This window comes from Cebus imitator, unplaced genomic scaffold, assembly GCF_001604975.1.
Source record: "Cebus imitator isolate Cc_AM_T3 unplaced genomic scaffold, Cebus_imitator-1.0 Scaffold3, whole genome shotgun sequence".
NCBI classification, from domain to species: domain Eukaryota; kingdom Metazoa; phylum Chordata; class Mammalia; order Primates; family Cebidae; genus Cebus; species Cebus imitator.
In genome coordinates, this window is record NW_016107318.1 from 3,438,856 (window position 1) to 3,450,000 (window position 11,145).

Sequence of the window (11,145 nt, forward strand, 5' to 3'; positions counted from 1 at the left end):
CCAATCATTACTCTGGCAAATATCACTTGTCCCTAATGCATCTTTTTTGAGGAAACCTTCTCTGACTCTCACAGGAATTAACCACTTGTACCTTTGTCTCACCACTCTATCTAGTACTTATCTATTTAACATTTATAACACTGTATTGCAATTACTTAGCCAGCTCAGTACATTCTTTGGATGGTATTTTGTTGTTCCTTAAAGACAGGTACCCTTTTTATTTTGTGTTTCCATGTTTCTTATCTTCTGTTGCTTCCTGACCACATGATTGATGTTGTAACAGGGATGGACCCTCTGAACAATCTGGCCTTTGGTCTTTTGCTTTACCAATTCCATTCTGAAAGCCTGCTTAAGCCTTTCATTCTTGTCTCACACACATCATGCAATTAGGTGGAAAGGGATGACCCAGCAACTTCAAATTAGTAACGTAGAGAAGGCAGGGGAATTAGACCACCAATATGCTCAATATGCCTTGAGCATTCAGTTTTTTCAGAAAAGAAATTTTTAGGGGATTTGTAAGGAGCTTACCAAAATATAAAGTCATGCTTCATTATCCATTTGGTTGTGAATCCTTCTGTTATTCCTTATTCCACTTCCTCATTTGACAGTCAGTTAGGTAAATATTAAGATTCAAGACTCAACCACTTTAACCTATAAAACACATTTCAAGTTCATCAGTAAATACTAGATTGCAAACTCTTCTTCATAAACAAACAATGGTGGAGTTATACAATCTCAGAAGACTAAATCAAGTAACTCAATACTTTAAGCTTGGCTTAAAGCAATGAGATGGATAGATACCAGAGACATCTAAGATAAATCCCCTTTGTGAAAACTTGCTATTAACTACAGATGTAATAATCCCATAATAATAAAAAAAAAGTTGGTTGACTGATTACACTGTAGTTGGTAAAAATTTATTTACATACAATATAACAATTAGAAATAATATGAGGGTCTATAAACAAATAATCTGCAATCTTCGTACTAGGCATAACCAACAAGGCTTTCATAATTTGATGATGACATCATTTCTTCAGTCCTTTTCAATATAATGCCAGCCTCGTAAAATTAAAAGTTGACTGTGCATTCATTAATTATCTGTATATTCTATCTAACATACTCTTCACATCATCACTGCCCTACAAAATAAGGCCCTTTCATATGTGTCATATTATTATCTAATTTCTCCAACTTGAAATTTTTGAAGAAAACATGAATTATGAATTCGGTACGAATCCAGAAACAGTACTCCATTGTTCAAGTGTTCCTGCTACCTGGAATGTCTTCTCACATGCAAATTTCACCCACCATTCAAGACTTCACACTATGAAGCTCTCTGATCAATTTGGTCCTTATTAATTTCCACAATCACTACCACTATGGCACTTACAGGTTGTACATAACATAGCACTTAATAAGAATCATTGTAAAGTCATCACTCAGTGCTCAAGCATCAAACTCCTGGGTTTTAGATTATAGATAGGAGTTAAATAACTCAGTAAAGACATTTAAAGAAAATATTTCTTTCTTGAACATTGACACAGTTTTGAATAGTTAAATTGAGCTATCTCATTTAATTCTGACACTAACATATACAATTCTATCCTCGTCTTTTCAGTGTGAAAAGTGCCTAATCCCACACAGGTAGGAAATTGCAAAGTTAGTTTTCAAACTGAAAGCTGCAGCTCCTGCTGCTCCCCCATGGGAGCTCTCACAAACTTGCTCAGACTCAGATAGGGATTGAAGATGGCTGGATTCATACCCAAGCTTTCTGCCTCTGTAGGTTATATTCCACAGCTATACATTTGTATAGTATAGGGCTAATATTCCAGCTTACAGTTATGTTCTCTCGAGGCCAGAGGAAGCATGACATACTCTTTTACCGTGGGACTTCAATGTCTTTTCTACATGCATCTGTGATTTGAAATAAGTGCATAGCATAAGCTTTAAGATAAAGTGTTATTATGCTTTTTCTCTCTGTGCTTCATTGCCCTTTCCCCATACATTTATTCCCACCCCCATTCCTACTCACACCCTCAACCAGGCAATTCATGTTAACCAACTGGCCTATATTCTTCCATATTGTTCTTCCTGTTCCTAACATCCTATTGAGAACATTAATATGATATCACATTATAAAAATGTCTACTTTGCCTGCATTTCTCACTTGGTAAATTAACAAGTATAGCCCATTCATTCATTTAGTGGCTGATATTTCATATTGAGGATGTACCATAATTGCACAGCTGGTATACAACCTGAGCTAATACAATAATATTTTGAAAGAGCTTAGTGCCTTTCAGAAATAAAGTTCCCTATGCCATACAGCTTGATTTCACTATGGAAAATACCAAGTGCTAATGTTATTTTTTTTCTTAAGATGAATGTGAACTCACGTTCATGAGCCGAAACATCATAACCCTTTCATTGCTGTAAAGGTTGTTTGTTGTTTCTAGTATGTATTCAGTGAAAATCATACTATGGATTTGAGATCCACAGAGCTCCTTGAGCAGCTTTATTTAAGTGAAAAGGATCTGAATTATTTACCCTACATTGATGGCTTGAGCAAGCATTAAGATTGACAAGCAATCCAAAAGTACAGAACATTTTACCTGGTATTTCATTCAGACATTGCACATCACAGGTTTGGATGATAGTTATGATTAATATAAAATGAGATGGTTAGTTTAAATGCAAAGGATCCCTTCTGGTGCCAAGGTACTATGTTTCTAATTCCAACCCCCCATTTGGAAGCAATGTAAATAATAAGAGGTATAAAGCATATTACAATTTTAGGCACTCAAAAATAAGGGAAAAAATGATAGGTTTCTTTCAAAATTGTCCTTAAGAAATGTGGTTTTATTTCCTATCAGTCTGCAATTTTTGCCATATATCAACATCTAAGGGCAGGTAGCTCAACCTGAAAATGATTATTTTCTTTCTTTTCCTTAATGTATCAGAAAATGATTCTAAAAGAACTTCAGTATGCAGGGGGGTTAATTATCTTGGCAGTCAGTTAAGCTCTGGAAGCTTTAGGTGATAAGAACAGAGCCCTAAAAAAGACTCCCTGCTACTGCTGCCTGCTGTGAAGAAACAGCCATGTTGCCACCACTGCAAATATCGCTCAAATTACCCTAAAATTCCCTGCTTTTCTGTGCATCCTGGCTCCTGGAGAGCAGCACTGTGCCGGTGAGGTCATTTACTCTGTCACATCAGCCCACATGGCAATCATGACAACTACATCTTTCACTCAATCTAATGCAGGAGGCTTTTCTGTAAGACCTTAGATGACCCCAGTGAGGAAAGTAATTATTCAAAACAACAGTACTTGTTCCTCAAGTACTGCCAACTTCTCTGCAGAGCCACCTAAAGGCTCCTCAATTTTATCTTCCCACTCTGATCAATTTCTCAGATTCTCCTAAAGGAATGTGTAAATAAACAATCACCTCTCACATTTTAGAACCTTACTGTCAGAGAGGCAGTACAGTGGTGTGCATGCAGCTCAGATTCTGCAGTCAGACCGCCTTGGCTGGAATCTCCTTCCTAAAAGTTGTATAACCCTGGGCAGGTTACAACCCAGACCTCAGTTTATCATCACGGAAACAGAGATAACAATGACATAATGTTGTCTTCAGAATTAAATCACTTAATATATGGAAGATAATTAATGCAATGATTAGCACATGGTAAGTTGCATCTACGTATTAGTTACTGTGAACTAATACTTAGATGAACAACCACTGATCATGTGCCTTCCAGGTACTAGTGACTGTTCTCAGTATGTGTGGAGTTAATCAGCAAAAATCATGAAAATAGAGAAAAAGTAAACACAAATATCTTGTTCAAAGTGAAGATCTCCACATTATTGATTTATCAGCAAGTTATTTCTGAAACAAGCAAGGAAACAGTAAAAAAAAAAAAAAAATGAGTAACAATAAAGTCAAATGGTGGATTTACTTTCTTTATTTTCTGTCACCTCCCAGTCTACTTTCCCTCACCTTCCATTTCAGCCCACCCAAAAACTCCAACTGCAAGTTTCATTTCCCTCTGTTTTGGAGAGAGAAGTTTAAATGTTCAATACTGTAGATGTGTTCTCGGGAGAGGGGATGCAGCCAGGGTCTCTAGACACACAGAAACTCTGCCCCTGCAGGGGGAGTTCAGTAATTTTAACTGAAGCTAATGTCCTTCAGTTAAAATTAAAGTGGTTTTCTGTATATATTTTTCATCAATGTGTTTTTATTTAAATATAAATATTATTAGAATTTACTTAAATTTAAATTGATTTTCTGTTCTTTAAACATAGTGCATATAAGCAAAGACATTTTGGTTTTCACAGCTTTCCACGTACTCCCATAAATAAGGGAGAAATCGACACTGGCATTACTTGGGTACTTTTATCAGTGTACACACACACACACACACACAATTTTATGCACTCAAAAAATAGGAGAAAAATAATGTTTCTTTTAAAATTGTAAGAAATGTGGTTTCAGGATACATATAGACTAAAAGAATATACACACACACACACACACACACACACATATGTGCATACCTATACATATACATATATATACACATATATATTCTTAGTTTAGGGCACTTTGCAGTCATTTCATTTGCTCTTGCCTAATTTAAGACTACAGAAACTATGCTCCTTTAAAACACAATCCTGATACTGTTAAAGGAAAAGGCAAATGAGCTATTTTAATACTTGAGAGAAACTAATAAAGGAATCATCAACAGAAAAGAAGAAATATTCTTTAATAAATACCAATTACTTTCTAAAATGCATTTGGTTTTGCCTATTATTTATGCTGTTTAAATGTTTAGTATTGTTTCCTGAACAAGAGATTTCTTTGTTGTTACATAAAGGTAATTTCAAGCTTTCATATTTAGTAAACCGGATGTTGCAAATTTTTGAGATAAAGATTAACTAGGAATTTTATTAGTTGCTAATTTGAGAATTCAGAAGTTTTGTTATATCTGCCACCCTCATCGTTTTGATGAAGCATGCCTCAGAGATTAGAAACATAGTTCTTTATTCTTCTATGAACTAAAGTTAAGACATATTTAGTATTGTGTTATTTTTTCCAAGCAGATTTGCACTCCTAGATGGAATAAGCTGAATAAGTCTACATAGCCAAACTTTTTTCCTACTTGCTCCAATAACGCTAACAAATGGGAAGCTCTCGCTTACTCCCCAAAACTTCATTTCCTTGAATGCAGAAGTATAACATTACTTCTTAGTATCCTTCTGTTTTTTTTTTTTTTTTTTTTGTGAGACTCAGAAAAGGTAAATGGATTAATATATATATATATATATATATATATATACACACTCATATTTTTTGACTTGGACATTATATGAATTTCATACATAAAGAATTATGTACATATGGTCATCTTACAAAATTAAGGTGGTTTAAAAAGATGGATAAAATCTAAGCTGGATAATATGAATATGAAACACATAAGAGAGTCAAGTCAAAGGAAAAACAAGGGTACTGTCATCAAACGGAGGTAAAATCTTTAGTAAAATGTGAGTGCTTATTCAGTTAAGTTCTGTCCTATTACCTATTGCTGTGTAACAAAGCCACTCCCCAATCAAGTGCCTTAAAGCAGTGATTTGTTATTGTTTCTCCCATTTCTGTTGGCTGATTGGCCCCAGCAAGGCTGTTATCACCCAGAGTTTCTCATGCAGCTGTGGTCAGATATTAACTAGGACTACAGTGATCTGACATGGCTGTCCACTGTAATCTCAACAGGAGCTGTCAATCAAATACCCCTGTGTGGTCTCTCCATGTTATTTGGGTTTCACACGGCATAGATTCTGGGATCCTTGAGGGAGCACCTTGAAAGCTAGCATTACAAGAGGTTCTAGTAGAGACTGAAAATCTTATTACCCAACCTCTGAAGTCATATCACTTACTTTTGTGAAAGCAATCAGTCACAAAGCCCACCCAGACTTAGGGGGAAGGAGAAATAGATCCAGCTGTTAATGGAGTACTAACTAGGTCACATTGCATCAGAGCATGTGGGAATGTGAAATATTATTGAGGTCCTTTTTAGAAAATATCATCTGCCATAAGTTTTATGCTCTTGCTAATATTTACATATCATAATAATATCCTTACATTAGACAAAGCAATGCATTTTATAGGACTGTTGCCTGTAGTGTTGTTGAGTGTAGACCAATGAAATTGCACCAAAGAACAATTTAGTCAAAGCAATAAAAGCCATAAAAATCCCAAATTATATGGCTGAGGTAACTGTTTTATGCTATAGTAGCTTTATTCAGGGGTGTATTTTTAAAATTGGTATCAGTATTCTCCATATTACATTCTAGTATTTTGAACACAAGTATTCTGATTGCGGTAATAGGGCCCTATTTGAAAAACAAAATTAATAAAGATATTATATGAGTAGAATTATTTTTAGAAATCCTACATAATTTATTCATACTCACTTCCAACTACACCACAGACTTTAGTCAGCCAATTTTTTTAATATATAAAAGTTTTGAGAATTATTGGCATTTAAAAAACACAAAACTAAAATATTGAATTAGTCTAACATAGTTTTGCTGTAACTTTTAAAACTCAGAACACTTTTTTTTCCCTTAGTATGTGAATTAAGATATGAGAGACCTCACAGAACATAGATCAGGAAGTATTAATATGATACAATACAGAATTTTCACATCCTTTCACCATCATCCATCCATAATTATTCACTCTCTGATATGGTTTAGATGTGTTTCCCCTCCAAATCTCATGTTGCAATGTAATCTCCAATGTTAGAGGTGGGTTCTGGTGGGAGGTAATTAAGTCACAAAAGTGGATTCCTCATGAATGGCTTAGTGGCATCCTCTTGATAATAAGTGAGCTCAGATAGTTTATGTGAGATCTGGTTGTCTAAAAGAATATGAAACCCACACCACCCCCCCATCAGCCCCCCACCCCTGGCCCTTAGCCCTTGCTCCTCCTCTCACTATGTGATGCGCCTGTCCTTCACCTTCCACCATGATCAGTAGCTTCCCAAAGCCCTCACCAACAGTAGATGCCAGCACCATGGTTGTATAGCCTGCAGAACCGTGAACGAAAATAAAACATTTTTCTTTATAAATTATGTATTTCTTTACAGCAACACATAAACAGATTAACACAGAAAATTAATACTGAGGAGTGGGGCATTTCTATAAAGATATCTGAAAATGTGGAAGCAGCTTTGGAAATGGGTAATGAGCAGAGGGTGGAAGAATTTGGAGGTTTCAAAAGAACACAATGAAGACGAAGGAAAGTTTAGAACTTCTTAGACTTATCTATTTCAAAATGCTAATAGAAATATTGACAGTAAAGACCAGGCTGACAAGGTCTCAGAAGAAAGTGAGAACTTTATTGGAAACTATAATAAAGGTCACCTGTGTTATGCTGTAGCAAAGAACTTGGCCTCATTGTGTCCATGTTCTAGGATTCTGTAGTTTGGACTTAAGAGTGATAATTTAGGGAATCTGGTGGAAGAAATATCTAAGCAGCAAAGCATTCAAGATGTGGCCTGGCTACTTACAGAGGCCTATGATCAGATACTGAAGCAAAGAAATGACTTAAGTTGGAACTTAAAAGAGTAGCAGAGGGTAAATGTTTGGAGGATTTACAGCTTGGCTATGTGGCAGAGAAAGAAACAGCATTTTCAGGACAGTAGTACAAGCAGGCTATGGAACAACCACTAGCTGGAGAGATTAGTGTGTTAAAAGGGAGCCAAGCACTAATATCCAAGACAATGGAGAGGGGTTCGAAGGCATTTCAGAGATCTTGAGGACATCCCATCCCATCACAGGCCCAGAGGCCTAAAAGGAAAGTATGATTTCAGGAGCCAGTTCCGGGGTCCTGTTGTCCTGATCATCCTTAGGACACTGTTCCTGCACCTTGGCTGCTCTAGCTCCAGCCACAGCTCAAAGGGCCTCAGAGACAGCTCAGGCCACTGCTCCAGAGGGCACAGGTCCTAAGCCTTCGCAGCTTTCTCATGGCATGAAATTTGTAGGTACACAGGATGCAAGCATGAAAGAGGCTTGTCAACTTTCATGTAGATTTCAGTGAATGTATGAGAAAGTCTGGGTGCCCACGTAGAAGCCTGCCACAGTGGCACAGCCCTCACAGAGAGCCTCTACTAGAGCAATACAGAGGAAAAATGCAGCATTGGAGCCCTCACACAGAGTCCCCACCAAGACACTGCCAGTAATGGCAAAAATGGCAGTGCTAGAGCTGCAGGAAATGGGCTGCAACCCTCAGACCCAAGAAAGGCAGAAACACCAGTAGCTTGCACTCTCAGCCTTAGAAAGTCTCAGGCACCATACTCCAACCTATGAAAGCAGCCATGGGGGCTGCACCCTGCAAAATCACAGGGGCAGAGCTGGGCTTTGGAAACTTACCCCTTGCATCAGTGGGCCCTGGATGCAGGGCATGGAGTGAAAGGATGGTGGCGATTTAAGATTTAATGATTGCTCTGCCTGGCTTCAGGAATGTGAATGTCTAGTCAATGCCTATACCACCATTGTATCTTGGCAGTAAATAACATGGTTTTAATTTTACAGGCTCATATGTGGAAGGAGCTTCATGGAGCACACAGGCACATGTGTGCTCAGATGAAAATTAGGACTTTGGACTTTTGAATGATGCTGGAATGAGTTAAGATTTGGGGAAACTAGTGAGAAGGGACAATTGTTCTCACAGTGTAAGAAGAGTATGAGATTTGAGGAGTAAGCCTGAAAGGGAGTTGTATGGTTTGGATGTCTATAGCCTCCAAAACTCATGTTGAAATGTAACACCCAATGTTGGAGGAGGGTCTTGTGGGAGGTGATTGGATCACGGAGGTAGATCCTTCACGAATGGCTTAGCATCCACTTGGTGGTAAGTGAGTTCTTGCTCAGTTAACTCATGTGATACCTAGTTTTGAAAAGGGTATGGGACCTTCCCCAGCCTCCATCTCTTGCTCCTGCTTTCATTATGTGATATGTCTGCTTCTCCTTCATCTTCTGTCATAATTGGAAGCTTCCTGAGGCCATACAGCCTGCCAAAACATGAGCCAAAATAAACTACTTTTCCTTATAAATTATCCAGTCTCAGGCATTCTTTTATAGCAATACAAGAACCAAGAATGGACTAATATACTCCAAAAGTTGGGTTGTTGAGAAATAGCGAGTAGTACTTGACTTGAGAATAAACTGCAAACCAAATATCATTTGGATGTGAAATAATATACCTCTGCATTCAATTAATCAATGTACATAGCTGATACCCCTTTTGTAACGACAGCAAAAGATGATTTAGTAGCTTTTTGAGGAATCCTTAACAAAAAAACATAGCAAATAATTGTGTGATTAAGAGCTCAGAGTTCTGTTCCATATATGTAGCACAGTGGGAAAAATTCAGTTAAAATCTTGCCCTGCTCAATATACAGACAAACATCAGCTTGGTGAACTTTTACAAATAAACTGATCTTAATATTCTATTCAAGGTTGTAAATCTAGTCAGTGTTAAAACCTACAAATGTCTTTCTTTCATTCACTTGATAACTTTAAAAATAGTTTCAAGCATAGAACATAAATATTTAGTTCTCCAAAAACTATATCATTCTAAACTTTAAATTAACACATGTTCTTATTATAAAATGGCAAATAAATTATTTTTGTGTTATTTTAAATTATATTTACTATTCTAACTCTAATCATTGTGCAATCTAGGTAATAGTATAATGTTTTCTAAACTCAAGTGAATTAACTAATGTTCAGTAAAGTAAATGAATATATACGCAAATACTATTAAAGTTATGTACTTGTATACAATTCTGGTACTGCTGTAGGCAGCTGATGTTATTTAAAGAATAATATTTCAACATAGTAGTCTGATTAGAAATAAGACAATTATTTAGTATCAGAAAAATAATAGGAAGAAAAGTTTATAAATATAAGAAATCTATTTTTAAATTTGACGTATTTCATGAAACTAAAAGTAGATCTGTCACATAAACTATGTCATACTTTCTCTTTCCGTGACAACTAAGTCAAAGGCTATGACCCAAAACAGGTTATACACTGATTAGGTTTCACGTAGCTAAGATTTAGTTGCAGAATGTTTTAACGCAAAATGACTGGCTCAAAATCTGCATGCAACCCCTGACTTTAAAGAACTCTTGTGTCCCTGCTTCACTGTGACAGTATACAAAGAAAAAAGGAAAATGATGTTTAAGAGAAAATAGAATTATGAATTAGGAAATAAGAGAACCTTTAAATAAAGGCAGTTTGCAGGGATGCCTCCCCTGAAGCTACACAAAATTGAAAAGGCATCTACTGAATCTTAAAGCAGCATTCAATGATATCTTTTAGTCTACTCTTGTAATGGATGACTTGCATGCAACACTTCCAAGTGAGAAGAGAGTATCACAGATGACTGAAACAGACATAATATCCTGCCAACCCAGCAGGGGCAGCTTGAGAATAGGGGAAGAATGAAAAAACCTGTTTTTCTCTGAAACCACCTGAGCAATACAGCCTATGAGCATTGCACACATCATCATGTAGCCTCAGCCATAGCTTATGCCTCTCATTTTTAAAGGGAAAATAAACACCATCAAAAAATTACCCTGCCTCCTTTAGATTAACAAGGCTAACCATCTCTGTTAAATGCTAAATCTTAAACTAAGTGGCGATTGCCTTTTGGCAGCACTACAGGCGCTAAAAGGCTTGCCATGAAGACAGAATTATTTTGGTTTCAGTTTAACTTGTTTTCAAATGGTGACATTCAAAAAGCATTGAAAGCTAATGGAAACCAAAGAGGAGGCTGCAGTCATTTAAAAATATACACACACAAAAATATCATTTTATAAGCAAGGAATAATCGCTAAGTTTATAAACTTGCCACTGTTATTAGAAGAACACATCTGTGAGGTAGGACCATGTGTGAGGGTGTTCATCTTCCTACAATATGAGGGATAAACAACATCCTATAATGATACACATATAAAAATAGAGAAAGTATTCAACAACTAAGATGCCTAATTATAAAAAGTGGCCAATTTTAATAATTTTTTATTGAAAACTTTGTGTTATAAAATATTTAAATATATTATAATGTATTTTCTAAT